This window comes from Python bivittatus, unplaced genomic scaffold (genome assembly GCF_059951505.1).
Source record: "Python bivittatus isolate LINGU-HERP-01145 unplaced genomic scaffold, Pbiv_v1 ctg000700_np1212, whole genome shotgun sequence".
NCBI classification, from domain to species: Eukaryota; Metazoa; Chordata; class Lepidosauria; order Squamata; family Pythonidae; genus Python; species Python bivittatus.
The window spans coordinates 102005122-102017291 of record NW_028277098.1 but is presented as its reverse complement, the minus strand read 5'-3'; positions in this window follow the sequence as shown (position 1 = coordinate 102017291).

Sequence of the window (12170 nt, the reverse complement as noted above, 5' to 3'; positions counted from 1 at the left end):
ACTTCACCATCATGGTTGTGCATGGAGCACCGTGCAAGGTCAATGGCGGTCTTCCTCTTCCCACTTGACACCAACCAGGGCTCAGTCTTCCAGCTGGCCAACCCGCCAGCCCAACCCTGGCCTCAGTCCTCCTCCTTCTACCCTGTTATTTTATTGCTTTTTCTGTGGTTGTGTTATATTGATTCATGGAAAGCTCCCTGCTGGGCATCAGACTTGGGAATCTGGAATGAGGTCAGGGGAGTTCAGCAGAGTGGAACGGAAATGGCCTGGAAGCACCATCAGCAAAAGAGAAGATAAACCCCGAAGCAGCTGGTGCCTCGGCCATGACGGTCAGAGGCACGATGCCAGGTGACGCTTTCCTAGCAGATGCTGAAATTGGATATTGCCAATAGGATGCTCTAGGACTGTAATTACCAATGTGCAAAATCCAGATGGCGACTAGATGCCAGCACAGGAGCTGACCCAGCTGCCATCTCTGGGTCATCTGAATGTTTTCAGTCATACCATGCATTCTTTCTTCCTCTTCATGGACTAGCAGGAAGACCCTAGGAAACCAGATCCACAGAGTTGATGCTGCTCCTTGCCTGACTGTGGTGAGGAAAGAAGCATGTCCTGTGGTGGAATGAGAGTTGAGGTGGAGCAGAGCCCACGGATGCTCGACGCAGGAAAATACCAAACTGGGCCACGTCTTTAAGAATTGGGTGGATTCTGCTGGGGGTCACAGCTAAACCCAGCTCCCTGATGTGCCTTCTAGATTGGCGACGATGGTACCCAGAAGGTCCAGGCCTCTGGCCAGACATTGGGGTGACTGTGAATGGTGGGTGTTGTAGTCTCACAGCTCTGGAAAGCGCCTATTTGGAAAGGCTGTTCCCATGAGGGTACTTATGCAAAACATGCATGAGAGCATGGATTGGCTGTATTCTCTCTTAAAATGTCTCTAGGGTGGCTAAAGGGGGCTAGTAATTTTTTTTTCAAGCCGAGGGGTTCACTCTCTAAAAAGGAGACAGGAGCTTGGAAAAAGAAGTGTGTCCAGGAAAAAGTGAAATAATATTTAATTTAAATTTAATTAAAGCCAGTTCATATACAGGTAGTCCTCGTTTAGCAACTGCCTTGTTTAGTGACTGTTTTATTTTTATTTTTTTATTTATCATATTTATATAGTTTTGCAGTTAAGACAGTGATGAGAAAGTAACTTTGTGGCCTGTCCTCACATTGACGACCTTTGCAGGTCTGCACAGCAAAGGAAAGCTGAAGGAAGATTGTAACATACTGATGTTTCACTTAGCGGCCACTTCGCTTAACGACCAAGTTGCCAGTCCCAATTGTGGTTGCTAAATTAGGACTACCTGTCTTTGTTCCCCATATATTCAATCAATTTCACAACTGTTGCTAACGTTTGAAAGATCCTGGGCCCACATCCAAGACTTTGGGGGCAGAAACTGCCAGGGGTTCATCTAATCCAGGGGCATCTGTGGGTGGGGTATCAAAAGAGTCAAGATGGTGCCCACAACCATGCAATCAGAGCCTGTCCTTTTTTATATGTCATGACTTTTTTGACCCCCTCCTCTCCTGTTGATGCTTCTCGTCTAACGCTTACTGTTGGACATTCCTTCATCAGCAGGAAGCCTCATGGAGCCAGAATGCCCTCTGTCTCCAAGTATTCACTGTGTTTGTTCAACTCATGGACCCAGAGGTGAGCCAAGCCCACTTTAGCCTAGCATATATGTTGTATGAACTTAGCCCATGCAATGAGTTTATGGTTCAGTGGGTCTTGTGAACAAAGAAATCAGAGATAACTCTACAAACCAGGGTTCACTTAAGGTTAAGTATGCAATGTCCATTCCTTCCTACACAGAGATGATGCAGTTGTTCCCAAACCCCAAATCCCCAATGTCGTTGGACTATAAGTTCCCATCATTCCCAGCGTTATGACCAGTAGTTAGAGATAACAGAAATTGTAGCCTGACACCTTTCGGTTGTAAACTTCCCAGAGTTGCTGGGAGTTTGGTGGCATGATGATGATGATGATGATGATGATGATGTAATAATAATGTAATAATAGTAATAATAATAATGGACATTGCAATACCTGGAAACAGCAGAAGAGAAGAGAAAGAACTGGAGAAAATCACCAGCTACAAAGACCTGCAAATAGAAGTAGAACGACTGTGGCAAAAGAAAGCAAAGATAGTCCCAACAGTAACAGGCGCCTCGGGTGCAATCCCAAAACATCTGGAGCACCCCTTGAAGACCCTCAGCATTGACAAAACCACCATCGGTCCATTGGAAAAGGCAGCGTCACTTGGAACAGCTTCCATCCCACGATGATCCCTCTAACACCATCAAACAGCAACATCTGCCTATCCAAGGTCCTTGGGAAGGACTCGATAGGGGGATAAAAAAGCCAAATCCAGTCTAAACATCTGGCCGACTGTGCGGCCAACAACAACAACAACAACAACAACAATAATAATTTCACTTTAATGTCTTATAAAGTTTTTATATTTTGTACTGCATATGTTTTAAATTGCTTTTTTCCCCCTATTGAAGTGCTGAAAATTGTTTTGATTGTGGCGGCATAGAAATATATTTCATAAGAATGTAAATAAAATAGCATGTGGGGACTCAAGGTTGGGAATTTTGGGGCCTGGTATCATGGGCGTCCCCCGCTGGTGGTTAAAGTCCAAACGATGGCTTGGACCGCATGATCAAAGCCACCGTCTTGATGGTTTTCACGCCCTCTGATGCCCCTCCATGATTCCCACAGGCCCCCCATCTCTGTCCCGACCTTCCTGCTCTCCCCTTCTTTACATGCAGCCCAGATGTGGGTCCATTCGCTCCTCATCTCTCTTCTCCTCTGATTTACAGACAGTCTGGAATAGCTTGAGGGAGATTCTCGAGATGTGTTCTTTTCCCAAAAAGATGATGCGGCTCCGCTGGAGATTCCCAAGTTGTTCCACGGCCTGAAGGGGAGCCACGTCAAGCGCGGCGCACAGGGAAGGCGCACAGGAAGCCGAAGAGAACCCACATTGCAGGGCACGTCAGCCACACCCTTGCCAGTCGCAGAGTTAGGAGGCCACCCAGGCCACCCTCCAGCTCAGGGCAGGAATCCCAGTTAAAGCACCTCCGGCCGATGGCCGCATCCTCTGCTTGAACGCGTCCAGCGAAGAGGAACTCAGTGCCTCCAGCCACTCTCACGCTTAGCAACTGGATTTCTGTAATTTAAATCCATTTTTCCATGCTCTGCCCTCTGGAACGAGACCCGTTGCCTTGTGTTCAGGATTGCGAAAGAGCGGTGTCGTATGCTCCCAACCTGTCTTTTCTCAAGGCTAAATACACCCAGCCCCTTTGATTTTTCTTCATTCATTTCTGGTCCCCTTTTATTTTCATTCTGTTCCGAACCTGTTAAGGGACTACTCCTTCAGTTGCGACTCTCTGCCTCTGAGGAAGCGAGCTGCAGCTCACAAAAGCTTCTGCCTTTTAATAAAATGTGTTAGGTGGAAAAGGGACTGCCAGATTCCTCCTGATTTTGGGCTGCTGGAGACCAACACCAGCAGTCTCAGACTTGGATGCAGGACTCAAGTGGGATTGGACCAGAGCAGAATAAAGTAGGGTGATTAGCTCTTGTGTTGTCACAACGATGCGGCTATTGATACAGCTTACAACTGCAATTTTCAGATCCCCTTCATGTGCATTATTACGAGTCCTTGCATTCTTGTACATTTGATTTCTGTTTCCTAAGTCCCTGATACTCACTCCAGTATGCTACCCAAGTCTCCAAAAATGCCATCTGGATTTTAACAGACTTTGACCTTTCAAGTAAAAGTTTTTTTGCCTTGCGAAATAACAGATGGTTTGGCTGGTGTGGGTCTTCCGGGCTGTGTGGCCGTGGTCTTGAAGTCTTGTTTCCTAATGTTTCGCCAGCACCTGTGACCGGCATCTTCAGAGTGCAGGAGCACAGACAGGAGTGGTTCTCTCTGTGCCCAGGGTGATGTGACCCTTTTGTGGGTATTTATAGAGAAAATGACGAAACGTTAGGAAACAAGACTTCAAGACCACAGCCACACAGCCCGGAAGACCCACACCAGCCATCGTATGCCGGCCGTGAAAGCCTTCGACAATACACCAGATGGTTTAATTCCGTCTGTCTTGTCAAAATCTCAGGCCATGTCGTGTCCGCTAACCAGCGGAAGATGGGGAAGGGAAGGCGTTATCTTTGCATTGGCTGTCCTTCTGAGAGTTCACAGATGATCTGTTTCGCCGGTCTGCCCTTCCCTATTCAGAGCCTCAGATTCTTCCCTGCATCTGAGAGTTTTGTGTCAAAGATTGTAATGAAATATTTTAAACATTGAGGTTCTTCCCTCTGTGTTGACCTCCATATTTTTTCCATCTCCTTCTGTGTCTGCTTGTACCAAATTTCCCAAACCTGCCCACTCAGATATAATTTTCCAGCCAGCGTTGGCCATGCTGGTTGAGAATTATGGGGTGCGTAATTCAACACATCTAGGATGAGTCTGGCTTATATATTCTAGCTAATTGTGAACTCTTAATGTGCACTGAATTGTCTACTCAAAATGAGTATAGCTTGGATAGATTCCTTAGGCCAGTGCAAAGTATCAGTCAGATGAAATAAAATAGAGATATTGTACAGAAATAATTATTGCTCAATCTGTGTGACTCTTGGATTTTTGAAGGCCTCTTTCTTCTGAATTAGATAAACCTTCCCTCCCTCCCTCCCTCCCTCCCTCCCTCTCCTTCCTTCCTTCCTGTTACTTTGCCTTTTTGAATACAGCAGTCATTTAAAAACATCTGAGGTTTTTTAGGTATTGTTCTATATAGATATAAGGGCAAATTTGCTGCGTGCAGGATCACCCTTTTAATACTGCCCAGTTTACTTGGTTCAAAGTGGCAAGTAATTTTGTGTACTTTATATATAAAATATTTGGATGCTAGTGCTGGCCTGTCTGTCTATCTGCCTATCTATCATCTATCTGGCATTGTGGGCAGGAACATCTGCACAGTGTATGGGCTAGACTTTCCCAAGTCCAGATGGGAGATTCCACAGAAGGCCGTGGAGGGCTAAGATCTGGTGGGACTTCCAGATCCAGACAGACAGGCAGGTGCTGACCAGTCAGCCAGACACCGCGGTGGTAGGCAAGGAGCAGAAGGCAGCGGTGGTGAGAGATGTAGCGGTGCCAAGGGACAGCAACATCAGGAAGAAGGAGCATGAGAAGCTGGAGAAGGACCAGGGCCTGAAGGAGGAACTAGAGAGGATGTGGAAAGTCAAGGCCAAAGGGGTCCCAGTGGTGGTGGGAGGCTCGGGGCCGTGACTCCTAAGCGGGGAGAGGGGCTCCCACAGATCCCAGGAACCCCATCCGAGCTCTCTGTCCAGAGGAGTGCAGGGCCAGGAACAGCTCAGATCCTGCGCAGGACCCTCCAACTCCCAGGCCTCACATATCACTCATAGAGGTGAGAGGGGATTGTATTTTTAATTTTTTTATATAAGAATAGAAACCCAATTATTTTGTCTTTTTATGGAACAGGAAGGGTAACTTGTTGAACAACTGAATAATGGCTGCAGAATCTATAAACACTTCCTTTGCATCATGTATTCTCATTCCTACTCACAGAATTTGACATTTTTTGGTTGTAGACCCAGAGCAGATGCTTGTCCAGTTGAGGTTCATTGGAAAAGGGACCAAGGGTGCTTCCACAGAGTTCCACGCTGGTCATGGGAGAGAATTTCTTCGGCTTGCCCGTATTTTGAAGGACCTTCTTGGTGGAAGGGAGGCGCCCGTGTCTTCTGAACGAGAGCGGGCTCTGGCTCCAAACCCATCCCTGCTGGTGTTGGCGCTCTCCCAGTCTGCGCATACCACTTTCAGCTCCCACAGGGTGGTGTGCAGTTGCCTCAGCTTCTCCAGTAGCTGCTGGTCCTGGAGCTGCATTTCCTGCTGAAAGAGGGACCAAACAAGGTGGCAGGTGCGTTCACACAACACACTTTACCTAGTTATTGAATCAATCCATGTTTCTCAGTTTACACAATATATGGGTCCATAAACTAATTAAATGGGTTGTGTCTGTGCCATACTTTAACCAAGGTTAACACTCACTGAGTTAGCTCTTGATGCATCTGGCAGGTCTGCAAATGAGCTGGTGAAGCTTGTATGAACCCCACTGAGGAAGGTTAGGAATCGCCTTAGTTTGGATGCATAATTGGGGGGCTTGTATATTTGACTGTATTTTTTTACCGCCTTGGTAGACTGTCCCAGCAAGGCAAACATAACTAAATTAAAAAAGCAGACAGGTACTGTATAGGGAAACTGTTCAATTATGCAACAGAGCAGGTTATCTTTTGGGTTTCTGTCTGCAGACTATTGGTGAGAAGAGGTACCCAAACGTGTTTAACCTGGATAAAGATTAACTTTCATCTTTAACCCAGTTTCTGGATTGGCATAATATGTTGAACTATAAACTAATCAGTTGGGCTGGGTTCACACACACAATATCCTCAGCCACAAAAAAAGTAACCAGGAGTTGGGCGGTTTATAAATTCAAATAAACAAATAAATAAATATGTTAGTTGCAAATGCAGCAGCTAAGTCTTTAAATCTCCTTGAATGCTTATCGGAGAAAGGAGGGGTATAAATGCAAATAATAACAATAATAACTACAACAGTCACCTACTTAAGTATATTGTGTGAATAGAGCCAGTAAGAAGCTGTGAATGAGAAGTGCGGTAGTTAAAGTCTTATCTACCATTATCTACCAACTTAAGCTGATGCATTAAACCTCCCTCCCTTTCTTGCTCTCTCACATTTTCCCAAAGTGCATTCCTTTACAGGCTGGATACATGTGGAAGGAAGGAAGGAAGGAAGGAAGGAAGGAAGGAAGGAAGGAAGGAAGGAAGGAAGGAAGGAAGGAGGGAGGGAGGGAGGGAGGGAGGGAGGGAGGGAGGGAGAGAGAGAGAGAGAGAAAGAAAGAAAGAAAGAAAGAAAGAAAGAAAGAAAGAAAGAAAGAGAGGGAGGGAGGGAGGGAGGGAGGGAGGGAAGGAAGGAAAGGAAGGAAGAGAGGGAGGGAGGGAGGGAAGGAAAGAGAGAGAGAGAGAGAGAAAAGAAGGAAGGGAGGGAGGGAGGGAAAGAGAGAGAGAGAGAGAGAAAGAAGAAAGGAAGGAAGGAAGGAGGGAAAGAGAGAGAGAGAAAAGAAGGGAGGGAGGGAAAGAGAGAGAGAGAGAGAAAAGAAGGAAGGAAGGGAGGGAGGGAAAGAGAGAGAGAGAGAGAAAAGAAGGAAGGAAGGAAGGAAGGAGAGAGAGAGAAAGAAAGAAAGAAAGAGAGAGAGAGAAAGAGAGAAAGAGAGAAAGAGAGAAAGAGAAAAGCAGTTCAATAAAATGAAACATCTACTCGGTCAGGTCTTCCCAAGCTAAAATGTAGTCACTCTGGCTCCTTCCATTGAAGTGTAAGTAGAAGCAGCAGCTTGGCGGCACCTAGCACCTTTACTGGACAGAGGCTGACTGTGCTTGCATGAGGAACGGAGGGCTACGGAGGGCGGGGGGTGTATAAGGCAGGCTCACTGCAGGCTGCATCTCCCTGCAAGGACAGGTTGTCCTCCCTCCTCTTTCTCTTGACAGGCCCATAGAGGTGAGTGATCCCAGGAGCTGCCTACCCCTTTAAGGAGAGAAATCATGGCAACGAGCTACGCTCTGAGGTTGCCATGCCATCTTTCGCAAGGAACTGGAAGGGAGAGGAAAGGCGATTATGGCAGGGAGAAGGGCAGCGTGCCTTTTCAAGAATGCCAAGCTTTCAGAGCAGGTGAAGAGAGAAAACAGAAGAAAGGATCTTACTGAGCCACTGAGAACAAATGTCCTGCACATCTAAGAGGTGACAGGTGGGTGGATGAAGAATTCTGCAGCTCAGGCAAATTTAAGGATGAGCAAACCAGCCTTTCCCCCACCGTTCAAGGAGACTGAGCCAACCATATACTGAAGCCACAGAAAAAAAGGTGCAAATGCCATCTTCGGCTGCCTCCAACCGATGTAGAGTGCCCAATCAAGAAAAGGAATTGTTCCCCTCTATTCTGCGTGGGTCAGACCACACCTATAATGTTGTGTTCTGTTCTGGGCACTTCGTTTTAGGAAGGATGTTGACCAGCTGGCCAGAAGAGAAGAACCAAGATGATAAAGGACCTGAAAGGAAAAATGTATGAGGAATGGTTGGAGGCTTTGGCTGGGTGTAGCCTGGAGAAGAGAAGACTGTGGGGAGACCTGAGGGCTGTTTCCCTGGGTCTGAAGGGCTGTCATGTAGAAGACAGGCAGAAACTGTCCAGAGTTGTTTCAGAAGACAAGAGGCAAGATGTTTAAGTTACAAGTAAGTCAATTTTGCTTGAACGCCAGGAAGAATTTCCTATGGATAACAGCTGTTCAAGAATGGAACAGGCAGAAGACTCTCCTTTGCTGAGGGTGTTTAAACAGAGGCTGGATGGTCCTTTGTATAGGAAGCTGTCATGGTGGAGGGTTGGGCTACATGATCTCCAAGACCCTTTCCAAACCTTCCATTCTGTGATTCTAAGATCTTCATCCATGGCTGCAAGATCATCCCATTCTCTCTTTTTGCTCTGCTTCCTGAGCACTTGTGTGGTGTAGCAAAGGGGTTTTTGGAGATATCTGAGTTTGACTCAGCTCCTTGGGCAAGGAGTAAGCCTGCCCCACCCAGGGCTCCTGCACAGAGGAAACAGGATCCTTAGCATACCCTGAACTCTTCATTGGAAGGGTGGAGAAGTGACCAATCACTTATAGAGAAGACTGGCTGAGGCCAAGAGCAATGAAGGGTGCTGGATAAAGAAGGGAGATGGATTAGAGCAGTGTTTCTCAACCTTGGCAACTTGAAAATGGGTGGACTTTAACTCATGCTGGCTGGGGAATGCTGGGAATTGAAGTCCACCCATCTTCAAGCTGCCAAGGTTGAGAAGCACTGCATTAGAGGGACAACCCCATCGCTTGAATGGCCTCCTTGAACCCTGCAAGCCAGCCCTGCAAGCCTTGAAGAGCCTGAGATGGGCAGAAGTTCTCCAGGTGAGGTGTTTCCCATTCTAGCCCTCGTTGAAAAACCGTACCCGCTAATCCCTGTCTGCTGCTCAGTGGTGCCAGGGGCAGTAGCTTTGCTGGGTGGGAAGGAAAAAGGAGGGGCGTCCCACCTCCTTGTCTATGTTGGCTTCCTGGGGAGACCTGGCATGAGAAGGAGAGAGGAATGGACTTACCAGTTCGCTTCTCAGCCATGCTAGGACTTGTTCAATCTGCAGCTCTTGCTCTCTCTCCAGCTGCGTGCTGCCCCTGGGGACCATTCCCCTGCTCTCTGGCGTATGTGCGTCAGGTAGGCCTTAGAAATGTGCCAGCTGGCTTCTGTCTTCCACCACCGCTCCCTCCTTCTGCTGCTGCTGATCCAAAGCTTTCACAAGCAGCTACGCAATCATTTCCTCCGACATGCAGTCACCATGTACAGGCGGCAGAAGGCTGGCAACCGGGGATTTGTCTCTGCATATGTGCCGGACTGGGTGGGAGCGTAGCTGTGGGTGGCTCTTTCCAGTTCTCCCTGTCCCCAGCATCTTAAGCCTGCTCTAGAAAAGGCAGGGTCATTGTTTTGAGTTGTGCCAAGCTGCACCCACTCTTCCCTCACCTGGATAAGAAACAGGAGAAACCAAGAAGGTGAGGAAGCTTGAAGTCGGATGAAATTCTTGGTGCTTCTGCAGCAGACTCAGGACCGGGGGAAAGTAAGGAAGGGCCCGTTGTCATGTTGATGGCAATGTTTTCCTGTCCAGTTTAATTACGGGATTCCGCATAAATCTCAGGAAGCTTAAGAGAATGTTCAGTGAGACCGGGTGTTATTATGAAAACAGATTTTATTTCTATAACGGGGAATACTTTAGTAAAGAGGAACTTATAACCTTCTGGACCCAGCTGAACGCCCCTTCCTACCAGAGGTCATCAGCCATGAATTTCAAAGAGTCAACCAACCTGGGGTTGGCCACACTTGACCAAGCACCTTGCCTCTATCATCAGATCTTAAAAACTGAAACTCATCCAAGGACTCTGCCCAGACAGGGCCCTGAATCCTACTACAGATTGAGCTGCTGAAGCTTTGTACAGCCTACAGTCAAATGTGATTGATTTGGCACTCAAAGGGTCAAGGGTCTCCATGTGTCACAGAGAGCCATCACATGTTCTCAATGATCTCTCACTGGCTGGATTGCAAAAATCCTTGAGCAATTTGAAAAAATTCTGCTGGGTGACACTGGAAGAACATAACGGTGGAGGATCTGTTGGTCTGTCTGTCTCTGCTACAAGGTAGGTTCAGTAATGAGCTCTTACCAGTGTTCAGTCAGATGCAAGATGAGTTTTCATCTTCCCTTGTTCTAGTCATCTTCCAACATGCTTCACTGCCCTTAGCCAAGAAGTGGACCAAGATTTGGATGAGCTCTGCACCTAGAGAGAGAACACTCAGGAGCAATCATGTCAACTTCCCTGGCCATCTCTGTATCTCACAAGGCTACTAAAATCTTCAACAGGAGAGCCAGCTATTCCAGCCAGAAAATCTCCCAGAATCCTCTGGATTGCATTGGAATGTATGCGTGTCTTGGAGAGGGCATTCTAATAGATCCCCTACCCCCGAAGGGAGAAAGGGTTGCTGTAAACCTAACTATGGAAGCAGTCAAATCATGACAAAGGATTAAACCATCATCCATCCAACTACCCAATAGAAAAAACAAATCCAGATAGTGATCTCTAATGTGGGTTGAGATTGTCCCCTGGTTGTCATGGAAACCCTGAAATCTTGGGCAGTCCCAATCAAGGCAGTCCCAGCATGGATGTTGAAGGTTGAGGTACACCATCAAAATTCTCAATCTGTCCAAAGCGCCTAGCACAAGATACAAATGCTCAAGGTGGGTTGATAGACAGGGAGCCTTGACACAGAAAGAGAAGTCCTATAGGTTACAGCTACTCCCCTCCCCAAGGGCCATAACTGGGATAGATTAACAGCCCCTCCTCTCCAACCCCAGTCTCACTTCTACATGTCAGGTGGCCCCCTCCTCCACCAACAAAGCATAAATGAAAGAGATCTTATCATTCATGGACCTGGCATTCACCAACAGCACCTGCAATTCAGATGATGAGGCGTTATGGCTACCAGAGTCCATCTGGATGAGGAAGTGACCTAGAGAAGGGGCAGGCACAAAATAGTTTCCTTCTTACTCAAGATGTTACTTCCTGAGCACCATAATTCCCTCTACCCATAATTACCTTGACTGGCTCCTCCCTGCCCTCTTACATCTCTTCATTATATTATGACTTCCCAGGCAATGCACACACACAAAGAACCCTTAAAAAGTGACTCCTCTAGGGGTGATTTCCTTTGGAACTCTCCTTTGAGAGTCAACCCCGCGGGGGTTGGCCTTGCCGCAGGCAGCTGGCCACTGTCCCAGACCAGGGCTAATTACTCCAGCTCTCTCTTCAAAGGCTTCTAGGATCAGGAGGAGAGAACAGTCAGGTGGCAGGTCCCTTATTTCCCAGGCTGCTGGCAGAATAGAGTTGGACCCAAGGCTGCTATTGGTAGTAAACTGCTGCTCCATGATAAGCTAGAATAGCAAAATAAATCTTCCCTTTTAGTTGATAACACCTGTTGAGCACCTTACCCCTTGATTTTTTTTAAAAAAATAGTTTCTAGTATAGTGGGCCGAGAATAATCCCTGAAGCACTGAAATACAGGAAAGGAAAGTGAAGTGAAGAACAGAAAGGTTTTGCAAAAACTATTTTTCCCTAGGAAACACTGAAGGTTAGAGACTGGCTGGTTGCCCTCCCAGTAATGGCTATAATTACAATTATATTTTACCTGTCAAGCTATGCTCTAGCTTTCCGGTCTTGGCTATGAGCCTGGAGGAATTGGACTCTGGCGGTTCCATTCCATATCATATGTCAAACCAGATGCAGTGGAGTCAAAAGAGATTGGGATCATGACAACGCAACAGCTTTCAAGACCCTGGACAGCACATGACAGCTCTTGCTCCTTCCTACCTTCTCTCATGAAGAGAGATGTTGTTCTAGCAAAGAATAGCAGCTAGGAGACCAGCTGAGTAGTCCCATGCCTGCTAGATGCTGATAGCATGTCTGAAGGTCCCATGACTAT